This window comes from Mus musculus, chromosome 10, assembly GCF_000001635.26.
Source record: "Mus musculus strain C57BL/6J chromosome 10, GRCm38.p6 C57BL/6J".
NCBI lineage: Eukaryota > Metazoa > Chordata > Mammalia > Rodentia > Muridae > Mus > Mus musculus.
This window is the reverse complement of record NC_000076.6, coordinates 72,099,700-72,113,222: the sequence shown is the minus strand read 5'-3', so window position 1 is coordinate 72,113,222 and position 13,523 is coordinate 72,099,700. Positions and strand designations below refer to the sequence as shown.

The following is a 13,523-nucleotide window of genomic DNA, read 5'->3' as shown; positions in this document are numbered from 1 at the left end:
CACCAAGACCATTGCTGAAAAAGATTTTCTTCATTTATGTTTTGTTTAATTTTTTTCATTTATATTTACAGCTGACTTCATGTTCTGTTTTCAACAGTGGAATAATTCAAAAAATTTAATAAACTTACCTCTAAGACATTTTTTCCTACCTTAAATCCAAAAGCCTTGAACCTCATAGAAGAAACACGTGGGCATTCAACTACCACTTGCTAGAATGAGTATAAAAAGCTCCCTTCCTGAGCCCATAGATTTAAAGCTACATTTTGTTTTTAAAATGCAAGATTCCCCTTGGAAATTTACAAAGGATATACATGAGCACATCATTGTAAATAATTTAAGAAATATTCATGTGAGTTGATCAATTTTGACAATATTTCTTTCCCACTAACCAATTTCTGTTCCATGTATACCCAGAGGCGACAAAGTTTGGAATATGCTCTGAGTTTATGTAGTGAACATTATACAACACATTTTCACTATGTAAATTAGTCATCAAAACCCATTGCTCTGTGCCTTTGAAATTTCTTTTTACTTAACATTATTCTATTATTCAGCTCTTGTGGATTACAACAATACCCCAATGGACCTTATTTTTGGCATGTCTTTCAATGCACAAGGGCAAGCTTTAGCTTCAGATAAAAAATATCCACTACATGCGAACAGCAGATTTTAATGAGGATATCAATATCCAGCTTTACATAATCATGTGATTCTTTTCGTTTTGATAATCATCTTTAAAATGAATTTCTATTCGTCTAATGTAACACATTGTTCCACTTGTGTAGGGTTCTTTTCTATAAGACTCTTCCAAGTTCTTGTCTGCAGTTAAACAGCCTTTAAACATTTTATATAACCTCTGAAGATTATTTTTTTGCATGTTCACCTAATAGTAATATTTAAAAGTCAGGTGTGGTGGCATGCATCTTTAGACCTGTGTTATCCAACACTCATACCTTGCAATAGGAGGAGCCATAATATCTTCAACGTTTGAAGATAGTTTCACGTACGAATTAAGATTAAGTCAAGTAGGGTTACATAGAAGTAACATACATACATACATACATACATACATACATACATCTTCATGTACACATATAATACATATGTTCATTCACCCTTTACACACAGTTGGACATTTAGGTCATTGTGCTATGCACTGTTATATTGAAAATGACTTAGATATGAAACTTCAAAAGCCTTTCCACCATCCATAGTAGGATTCGGGCAGTGTCTTCTGTTGTAGTTCTTGCATGATCGGTGGCATTGGGGATCCAAGAGTCAGTTTTCCCGAGAGCACGTGGTCACCCATGCTCCAGCAGATGGACCTAAGCCTATTTAGAAGTACTAAGTGGATCCGGTAGGCTTAAAAAGTTTTCTCCCAGAAGTTGAAAGGGAAACGTGAAGGAGGTGGAGAGAAAAGGAATGGAACAGGAAGCAGAGCAAGTGGTTTTGATGAAGAACATTACGTGTAAGTGATTCTCCAACAAGAAAAAAAAGAAAAAAGTGCTTTGCGTATCCTGCTCTGCTGTGCACCAGTATGCTGCGCAATCCATTCTAGGCTCAGCGCTTGGCCTCCTGAATCTTTACATTCTCATGAGTCTCTCGTTTTCACTTTCACTTGTCGAGTGCAGACTTGACATCTCATTGAATTTGTGACACAGAAACACTTTTCCACTCGAGTTTTCACAAAAGCGTTGAGCTTCCACTTCCGCGCGAAGATCAGCGTGATTCTGGGAAGGTTAAAAAAAAAACGTGAGTACATATGTTTTCAAAGACATCTCCTCCAGTTTCTCTGTCAACCTTTTCCTTTTGTGACTGTAAAATGAATGGTGTGTACAATATAGTTTGTAAAATTGTAAAAGTCAATTCCCTATCATTTTGGTGTCGTAATTCAAATCGCGTAGCATAACCTCAACATAAACGGGTAAATTGAATGTCGTCAAGGCAAAGTAAAAGACTCCTCTGCCTAACCAAGGATGCACCCGTTCCCGTTTGCTGCATTATCCAACACCCATGCAGTTTGTTTTGTCTTTAACTCTACTGAAAACCACCCTGACTTTTCCATCCTTTAAAATGTCTTTTGATATGTCCATTTTATTCTGCCAAATACCTAATCTGAACAACTCACATTTGTCCTTTGATTTCCACAAATACACCATGTTTAAATTCATTACTTTCAGAACACTACACTAATCCTACTATGGATGGTGGAGAGGCTTTCGAAATTTCACATCTAAATTATTTTAAATATAACACTTGCATGACACAATGACCTAAACATTTAACTGTATGTAAAGGGGTGAATGAACATATGTATCATGTGCACATGAAGATGTATGTATGTATCTCAGTGGAGATATCTACAGTCATTTGCTTCACAAAATTTAGGTAGCGGCCAAAGGCACTCTGCGGTTGTTTTGTTGGTTTTTTAAACATAATTCCTAGTTTATCTCCATCCTAGGCAATATTTTATTTTTCTTGATGAGAGATTATGAATACTGAGCTTGTCTTCTTTGGTCTCAGATGTACTAAAAGTTTTGTGCTATATTATTTTCTACATACTATGATCAAGAATGAGTCTGTTGGGCTGGAGGGATGGCTCAGCAGTTAAAAGCCCTGACTGTTCTTCCAGAGGTCATGAGTTCAATTCCCAGCAACCACAAGGTGGCTCACAACCGTCTCTATTGGAATCTGATGCCCTCTTCAGGTGTGTCTGAAGACAGCGGCAGTGTACTCACATACATTAAATAATAAATGTTTAAAAAATAAAAAATAAAAGAATGAGTCTGTCACTTAATTTCTCAAAATTATCAGATATATCTTAGTCTACTTTTCTATGACTGTAATTTTTAATTACATTTATTATGAATATTTTATCTCAATCATTGTGGGTTTCAGTGTGTTCATCATATTCTAAGACTGAGGTCATTCATGCTTGTTTGGGTCACGTGAAGTTTCTCACTAACACTTTTCTGTCATCAATCAATAAACTGATTTTTCTTACACCCTTCTCTTTCTTTTTTTCTCTTTTAACTTAATGGTATTGTTACCCAATGTTGGATTTTCCATGGAAATTTCACTTTAATGGATGTTCCTGTGTGTGCACTGGTACAGCCCCTTAAAAGCACTGGCGTTACTTTCTTCACACATGGATCCACCTAGAAGACAACATGTCCAAACAACATGGACAAAACTACTTCAGCAGAAATTCTATGATACGCCCAAATAAAAACTGTGGGAGGCAATTCATCTATTGTTCGGCAGTGAGATGAAAACATGACAGAGAAAAATAAACAGAATGAACGAAATGTGTCAGTGATAGTTAATTTCAGGTGTGGTAAAAGTCGAGGAGTCTAGGCAAAAAGAAAATTGAATTGGAGTGTAGTACACAATAAACAATACGTTTAAGGATCAGTAGTAAATAATTCTGTGGGGATGGACTCTACAGAAGCGAGCCAATGACTTTAAGCTGAGATTCAATTCCTTTTTTTTCTTTCTTTTTTTTAACTCTTCATTGATTCTCTGTAATCTCACATCATGCACCCCATTCCCTCTCATGCCCCCTCTCCCCTCATACCTACCCTTCACCCTTTCAATTTCCCCCCACAACAAAGAAAAAAATCTTATTGTAGATGGTGTAGTGTGTCACAGTGTCTCCCACAGAATGCCCTTTTGACCACACCTCTTTGCTCGCAAATGGCCATTGCAATGACTAGTTGGTCTGGTATGAGGCCTCTGGTTTCTGCTACTCTTTCAATATTGGATCTTCACTGGGACTCCTCTTGGATATCCTGCTGTTGCCCTGTGTCATGGAAATCCTGTAGTTTTGGATTTGAAAGTCCAGCCACTTCATGCACTCCAGCAGTTCATTGATGGAGTAGATGTTGGAGTAGACCACCTCAAAGCCATGGATCTGGTATTTGAGCTGGTCAGTCCACTGGCTCCTGTACTTGGGGATGGCTTGCTAGTAACTCTGCAACCAGGGCCAGCTACCCTGCTACCCAGAGGAGGTACATGGTCCTTTTGCCCCAGGGTCGCCTCACAGCCTGTGAGGGACATGGCCAGTTCTCCCACTTTCATGACCCCAGGGCCAACTCTCCAACTCTCCTCTCTGCCATATGTGGCAAGGAGCAAGGGTGGGAATGAGCATCTCATTCTTGCCCATGCTGCCACAAGATAGACAGGTTGTAACACTCAAATTTTAATATCAAATTTAGAAGCATGATTGACCTCTGGAAAGAATGAAACTGCAAACCTTACAGAGACACATTCAGAGCAATTGCAGGTTATATTGGGGCTGCTCTGATGCAGAGGGACCATATGAGATCTTTCCCTCAGAGGTGTCACTGGGCACTAGCATACATATATATATACATACACACACACACACACACACACACACACACACACACACACACACACACATATATATATATATATATATATACATATATATAATGTATGTATATACGTATACCTTATACCTCTACAATCTGTGTATATCTGCATGTATGCTTAATGTGTTGACATAAGTCTATTAATGTTTATTCAAGGTAAGGCGGGGCACCCAGGATAAGACAACAGGTTTTTCTATCTCAGGCAGCGTATGTACTTTACATTTCAAATCTTTATGGAGTGTTATATTGATTGTGTGCTCAGAAGATACTGGAAGGAGAACCTGCTTTCCTCAGACTTCCCTATTCAATTTTAACATCTCCTCTCAACGTTTCAACATTAATTGACTGTGGTCCCCTTGTTAGTTAAGATAGTTGAAAAGGTCTAAGTTTATCCAATCAGTATATAATTTAATGCTCAATTTAAAACCACATCTTAACCTAATAATGTCTCTACATATTTCACTGAGCTTAAAAACACATCCTGACAAGAACCTTTAAAGAGAACTGCTTAAATTGACACTTTAAAAAAATCCCTTCTGAGTTGCTATGGTTGTTATGTGATAACCAAGCATTTGCAGTATAAGTAACGTAAATAATAAAAGCAGTTTTTCTTGAAAGGGTCCTTTACAGAGGACACATGGCTTAGTAAAATCCATATATGGCACTTACTAGTGAATTTCTAAGGCCTATCGAAAAAGGGGGGTAATTACCTCTGCATCTTTTGTTTTGTTTATCTCTTTGTTTCTTTGAGGCTATGTCTCTCTATTTGTAGTTCCGGCTGACTTCAAACTTATTGTGTGACCCACCCTGAAAGTTGCAGTTCTCCTGCCTCTGCTCCCTGAGTGATGTGATTACAGTTAAGTGCCACCTCATCCAGGTGACATGTCAGGAACCTATAAGATTCTCTCCAATGGGAATTAAACTTCCTAAGTAGGTCTGCATTTGGGATTTTGTACATATGTTAAAAAAAAACAAATCAATGAAACAAATACCACTAAATTAGTTAGGATGTTACCATAGTTAGCTAATGACTATGAAGTAGCCGTGCCCTTTCATTAGCGTTTGCTCCAAATTCATTTTAACAATTTAAATGTGTTTCATTCATTTGCACTTTTTCCCTATCTATCTTTAGTTCAGATGAAAGGTTGTAATATTCATCTTTGTAAAGGAAAGTTAATATTAAAGATACTTAAAAGACAGCAATTCTCCCTGATAAAAAAAATTTTGTTCCTAACAATGAAACTTAAATTACTCATATAAAAAATCCTCAATATATATAATTTTGAAACTGTACTTTCAAGGAACATTTATATACGTCATCACACACACACACACACACACACACGTGCGCACACACATACACACTCTCTTAAACTGTTGAAATTGTCTTATTTTATTTCCTTACATTAGAGTTTGACTGACTTTATCCTAGAATATCAACTGAAGATGTGACACTGTCCCAAGACCTCAGACATGTGCTGTCTTGTGGTGACAACCAGACAGTTTAAACACTCCTGGAGCAGCAGATTTCTAGAGATCATATCTGGAATGAATAAGGTTGAAGGTGACAGGACACCCCAAATCCTCCTCTGACTTCTACACATGCTCATGACCCTATGCACAGGTTTGCACATCCGTATACAGACACATGCATATAGACACATGCATAAACACACATCACACATGCATACACACATACATACACATTCATACATGCATACACACAGAAACATCATACGTGTATACTCACATCACATGCATACACATCACACATGTATGCACACACATCACACATGCAAATACACATCACACATGCATACACACAAAAACATCATGCATGCATAAACATCACACATGTGTGCACACACATCACACAAGTATACATTCACATCATACATGCACACACACACACACACCTTTTCCTCAAAGCAACCTTAACTACTAGAATAGTTAAAATATAAATTGCCTCTGAAAGCATAGACTTTCCTGATTATATGGAAGCACAAGTTTCAGAGATTTATAAGGGCATATTTTTAAGCCTTATTACATTATTGATTCTTTTGGTCATAAAAATGCTTAAAGTTTAATGGGTTAAATGAAGTAAGTTAATAGATGAACGTGTATCTTTAACATAAGTTGAAACAGGCATTCTTTGCTATTAGCAATACCCTGTGATTTTAGCACTACAATGTTGTAGTTACAGGATTCCAGTCTGCTATATTATAAAGTTATTATGACTTCAGCTGAGGCTTAATGAATTGAAAATTAAGGTGAATGGCTTTATATTGGTTTCTTTGCCTAGATGATTAAACACCAAGAGGCAAAAACACAATGTATCCTTTTAAAAACACAGTTTAACTTTTGTATTTGTCACTAAAACCACAAGATGTAACAGTCAGCGAGATTATCTTGCTAAGTGTGAGAAAGGTCTAAAGAGAGGCCAGGCCTTGGCATCTTCAAAATAGAAATCCTCCAACAAAGATATCTACTAGTTAAAACTGGTTATCCTGCAAATAAAAAAAAACAGTCAGGTGTGGAAGGCCCTTCACAGTTATCTTAGCACTAAAGTGGCAGACAGGGGTTCCCTGGGGGAGTCTGGGTAGCTAGAGTAGCCATATGCCCTATCTTCTAATTGGTGAGATCCTGACTCAAAAATAAGGTAGAGAGCAGTTGAGAAAGACATCTAGCATGTGTGTGTGTGTGTGTGTGTGTGTGTGTGTGTGTCTGGAGCTGAAGTTACAGGCTGTTATGAGCTGACTGACAAGGGTGTTGGAAATTGAATTCTTGTCTTGTAGAAGATAAGCAGGCGCTCTTGACCAATAAGTATCTCTCCAGCCTTGGGAATCAGCTTTTAACATATACACTGCCACTGGGGAGTTAATAAAAGGCCATTAGGCAAAGACGTGAAACTACATACTACACACCACTTAGTTATGAAACAATCCAAATGGCTCACTTGCACTGATCACCACACTCACTAGTGTCCATTGCTTGTGCACTGGTCCCCTTTTGCATTCTCTATTCATTGTTTCTAATTTTCCTTTTAAGAAATGCTTTTCTTTGACTTGTGGGTTGCCCATTTCTTCCATTACAGACTCATAGGTTCCTATCCTTTACAATAGTTTCTAATTTATTAATATCATTATTTACCTAATGAGCCAACCATTTTCACCATACTGGATTTCATATCTGAGGCCTGGCCACATTTCCATGGTCTCTCTGAAGTACAAAATTGTGTTCTCCCTGTTGATTGAGAGTGGGGGGGGGCATGACACATGCATCTCTCCTTCCACCTAAGCAAAATTGTCATTATTTTTATTAAATTGCATTGAGGTACCATGGTCTTTTATTTGTCAGATACTCATGCAGACATTCTCACATGGATGTGCAGGGGAAGGGATACAAACAGAGCAGTGCACACAGAGGGATGCACACAGGAGGATGTACATGGAGGCGGTCACACAGAGGGATGCACACAGGGTGTTAACACAGAGGAATGCACAAGGAAGCATGAACATGGAGGAGTACACTTAAGTTAATCAACATGGAGGGAAGCATATACCAGCTGGGATGCATCCCACCAATAAATGAAGGTCAAAATTAACCCATATAAGAAAAACAGTTTTAAAAAAAAGTAGTCAAGTATAACATTCCTAATTCCTTTTACAATTAAAGTTCTCAACACACTAAGTTAGTAACATGTTTCAACCTAACAAATACTGTACATGCCACAGTAGTAGCCAGCATATACCATAGCTCACATCCTGAATAAAGAAAAGCTGAAGACATTCTCATTAAGGTATGGGATGAGAGAAGGGTGCTCACTGCCACCCTGTAATTAACTCAGGGTTGAAGTCTCAACTGATCAACCAGACAAGAGACCAACTAAACTATGAACTAATGGCACAAGTCAGATGAACTAATTCTGCACGGAGAAATCGCTAATCATTCTCAAAAGGCCATACCACTAATGAACTAAATCAAAAAAGCCATGATACATTGTTACTCTTCTGTGAAGATATGCGTAAAAAACAAAGTAAAAATCATTGAGAGCCACAGTTGATCCTTTATCTGCCAGTATCCTGAATACTATTATTATTTTATATTACTCTTACCTTAATTATAAGGCACATTAGATATACAGAAAATAGCTGAATTTGCAAATTTTATAATCAAGATTAAGTTCTACTCAATGGATTCTTAAAATAAACTTTCAGAGTACATATATATAACAAGCAGGCTGTCTCAGTAACATCAGCCTAAATCCATCATTCCCAATTAACTATGTGATGTACACATTTCTTAAAGTATAATTGCATTTTCAGACTAAAATTCATTGTATCAATGTATGAAACTGTCAAATAAATATTTTTATAAGTGTGTTGAATATGTAATTGTATGTTTATGGTGTTAGAAATAGACTACAAGTAGTTTCTCATAAAACTAAGAAACACTGTGAAATAAATTTTTCACATTTCATCCATTCTCACCATATGATGTTGTAGGTAATGCACTCGGAAATGACATTCAGGACAACATGCCTGTCTTGTAAACTGCAAAATTGGCAATTGGATAAAAGTGTGTATTTAGAAATTGAGAAATGGCTCAGTAGTTAAGCGCACATGCTGCTTTTGTAGGGAACACGAGTTAAGTCCCAGCATCTATTTCCAGTAGTGCACAACCACTTGCAACTCCAGCTACAGGGGGTATAATGATCTCTTCTGGACTCCAAGAGTACCTGCACTCATATATATATATATATATATATATATATATATATATATATATATATAAACTCATTGCAAATTGTTTCATTTAAGGTAAAGAATACCAGACAGGTGTCCCTAGAAGAGGCATATTTTCAGGTATATGAGATACATTTGATTAGGAAATTATTAGTTAATAATATTTAATAGTGAGAGACCTGAAAATGAGATTTGTAAAAGCTGTTAGTACTACATACAAAAATACAACTGCATGTGTACAGACTTTATATCACATATTCTGAAGGAATGGAAAAAAAAACAGCTTGCCATTCTTCCTCCCTCATTGAATATATTACATTCAATTAAGATTCTATCTACATGTTCTTGCTTGTTTAACTAAAATGTTCTTCAGTACCAAATGTAACCTAAAATTGTCTTCCAATTCCTGCCTTTACAGGAGAGTGAAAAGATTATTATTATTTGATCTTTTAATTAATTCAGCCTGGATTTTAGTTTCACCAACAACTGAACAGCTCTCTGACACAACTTTGTGTGAGCCACTGGGGATTTCAGATTAGACGCACTATTCTCCCTAAAGTTAGTGACATTGTATGCTGTTTTCTCACATGCCAAGATGAAAACCACCCCGCAGTACTCAGAAACTTTTCTCATTCTCCACTTCTCATCCTCACCGCAAAAGGCTAACAACCAGATTACTACAACTGTTATCAACTCATGTTTATAAGAGAGCAGAAGGAAAGAGAAAAATTCACCAGAGGATCTGTTCTTCTAAAAGGACATGAATCCATATATGGTTTCGAATACACTGGTTTCGATCATGACACATTGCCAACATCAAGTTAAGGTGCTGAGGTCAATATCATGCAAGATGACTCTAAGATACTCACAGCCAAAAGAGGATACTATATGCTCAAACTTTGGATAACATTCTAACAAAGATAAACCTCAAACTAAAGACTCAAACTAATGTTGATGTTTCATATCATAAATGGACATTTGTCTTTCTCACTATCTTATACTCCTCCTGCCCCTTGTCAAATTTGGAGACAACTTCTGTCTCAAACCCTGGGGAAATGAAGTGTGTGCTTTGAAAGATTGTTTAGAGTTTTATAAAACTTAAAAATGATTTTGATGAAATGGAGAGATAAGTTGAAAGGAAATTTTAAAGAAGGTGTGTTTCCTATTCTGGGGACCATATAGTAAGCCCTACATGATGCTCTGCCCAGCACTGTGGAGTCCATATCATTCTAATCCTCTGTGAATAATTTCCCATGTGGACATCATGAAAATGATTATTCTGTGTTCCTGCCCTCCAACATGGAGGTTGAAAACACATGCAGAGTTACGTTTACCCAGCAGAGGGTCTATGTGCTAACTAGACCTGTTAGGACACACAGACACATGATCAATCTATCTAAAACTACAAGTTAAAATACTGTAAATAGATCTTAAAAATCTGTGCCATAATAGTTGGAGCACACCAAAAATTAAGAGAACTCACATCTAAGCCTTTCCTAGTGAAATGTTCTGTTGTGTGGGAGCTTAGCATGCCTCTGCAAGATACAATCCTGATTTTGTGATAAAAGGTGCTTAGATGTTGTCAACAGTGTGCTAATGTTCGTGCTGAGAAACTGATTTCCTATTGTGGTTATTGATTGAAGTCTTATCCATAAGCAGAACATTATTTGAGAACAGGAGCTCAGCACTCTGAGATGAAATGCATTAATTTTCTTCTTTCTGTTAGCACAAATGGTAAGCTCTCTGTATGATTAGTAGGAACACTGGTTGTGTATTCTCTTGCAAAATACAAATAGAGTGAGGACTGAGGAAAAAGACAGGGATGGAACATTTGAATAGCTTGTACAAGGCCCTGGGTTCAATCCCCAGTATCATAAAAAAAAATCATAAAATGTAATTGTAGGTAATTCATGAAGAAAAACCTGTATATATGTATATGTATATGTATGTATGTGTGTGTGTATATATATATATATATATATATATATATATATATACACACACACATATATATGTGTGTGTGTATATATCATATATTATACACATACATTGCATATATTTTATATGTTGTGCATATGTGTGCGTGCGTGTGTGTGTGTGTGTGTGTGTGTGCATGCACATGCTTGTGTGTGCATGTGTCTACCTGAACATCATTGCACAAGCACATCATTTTTTAACTTTATTAACACCAGGTATGGTAGTCTGTAATACAGTAATTTATTCACTAAATTTAACAAGACCAAATGGAAACCTCTAGGATTACTCCTGCCAGGTTCTTATTGGGACATTTATTAAACCTAATGAATTGAATTGAGGAGGAATCAAAATCCACTCTTGCATCTTCCTGGTAAAAACTCAGGGGCACTCTCCTTTCCTTAGTATGCAGAGTTCCCTTGCAGCTTAAAGGTGCCACCCACTGATCTCCATGTGGAACACATCCTTGCTTGAGAAAATTCCTTACAAATGTACAACACATGTTTTTGGAGAGCTGACCTTGACAATGAACCTTTTAAAACTGAAGCAATTCCTGTGAGTGTATGAGACCTTTTTGTGGAAAATGTGGGCTATACTGTTTAAGGCCCTTAGCAGGAAGGAAAGACTGGACAATAACAATAATATTATGCTGGGTCCAGCCTTTGAACTTCTAATACTTCCCAAGGATCCACACATACTTGTACTTTTTTAATATGAAAAAAATACCATAAAGAATCCATTTTGTTCCATTAAAGGGTAATAAAACCATAAGGGGGGTGAGAGATAGGGCAAATGGTATTCATAACTAGAAGCTAAAACTTCTCGTTCAAGCATACTTGCACTCGAGAATATAACACTTTAGTTTACCAACACAAACATTGTATCTTCAGTGCCTGGGGTTGACTTGGAGACCCATGTGTGAAGCCATGTCTATACCAAACATCTTTAAAAGACACAGATATACTTATTGGCATGTTTTGTATAGAAATTTCCCACAGAAGTATCAGGTATTTTGGTGGGGTTGGAATGTTATGGCAGCTCAATGATCTGAGATGAAGCAGGATGGACAGCTCTTGGGGAAAGCAAGAGGAAACATTCCAATGTCAAGTTTAGGCTACTGGGAATCATAAGCAGGAAGAGAAAATCCTGGTGGCATTACCAGCCACAGATAGGCACAGTCACACCAGAAACATGGAAGCGCCAACTACAGACAGCCACAGTAGCACCCTGACTATGGCCATGCCAGCCATAGGACAGATAGCCACAGTGACAGCCTGACCATGGCAGAGCCATTAATGGGACAGATGGCCACAGTGCACACAATAGCAAGTTCAGTAGCAGTATGAACAGACTTGACACTTAACTATCTAAGTGTGAAAACATTTAGCTATTTGGAACCAAACTTGCTTTGCTCACTTGCTTTTATTTTTTTCTTCTTCTGTGAAAACAGTCAATATTTGTTTTAAGGTGATCTAGGCATCTAGAAACCACAATCATAATCTTAATAAAAGCAGAGGTTGGAGAGTGAGTAAATCCCAAGGGTTCATAGTACTGTGTAGTTATCTATAGCCATGTGATAAGGAAGAGGAAATTGAGTCAAGGTGAGACAATTCTCTGACTACCGTAAAATTTTTTTCCAACTTGTTCATTGTCAATAGACCGGTCCAGGATTGGAAAATCTCTCTAAGCAAACTTGCAGTGTGAAGCAAACTGCACATTGGTTTTCGAATCTATGACAACTCAGACGCAGCTGTAGAAGAACAATGCAGTGAGGTCCTTTTGTTCTGTGGAAGGGTTCCTGGAAACCTGAAATCACTCCATTGAAGATATGGAAAAGACAGAAAATGAAATAGTAAAAGTTACTCTCAATGGATGTCTTGTGATCTGGAAATGAGGAAGAGTGGGACAGTGGTGTTCCTGGAGAAGCCATCAAAGCTCTGAGACTCTTCACTCATTTCTCTCTGTTGGTATCTTCTGTTGTATCTTTATTTCACTGTCTGTGCTTGAAGCCCAGTTGTTCCTTTGTAAATGTTGGTTAAAATAAGCTGGACCTACCTGTTTCTTCAGGATTAGCAATGTGTGGGTAGATAAGGGTGACATACACTGGGAAGCTGGATATAGCTTAAGTAGACATTGTACTCCTTTAAACACACACACACACATGTGCATGAGTATGCACATGTGTGCACATGTGAATACACACACCCATGGTACTGTGATGGTCCCATGTCTCGGCAAGTTACTTTGTAATTAGTAAGTTTTCATCTTCCTGATGCTATTTGCCCTGGAATTCTATTTTAAATAATTTATTATAGGACTACTGGAGTCAATGCCCCTCTTCATAAATGTATTTCACAAAAGATGAACATCTGTATTTCAGTCAACTAACTCTGGAATCACAATTTGT

The 13,523-nt window shown here is 37.3% G+C and overlaps 1 long non-coding RNA gene across 1 annotated transcript in view; it reads right to left on the bottom strand.

Annotated features, from left to right (window-relative positions):
* Window positions 1-784: 784 nt before the first annotated feature.
* The window catches only part of Gm34609, a 34,680-nt gene continuing 21,941 nt past the window's right edge, over window positions 785-13,523 (bottom strand). The window contains exon 5 of the long non-coding RNA XR_380568.3: window positions 785-1,730. This is a non-coding gene — a long non-coding RNA (predicted gene, 34609). The remainder of the gene's footprint in view (window positions 1,731-13,523) is intronic.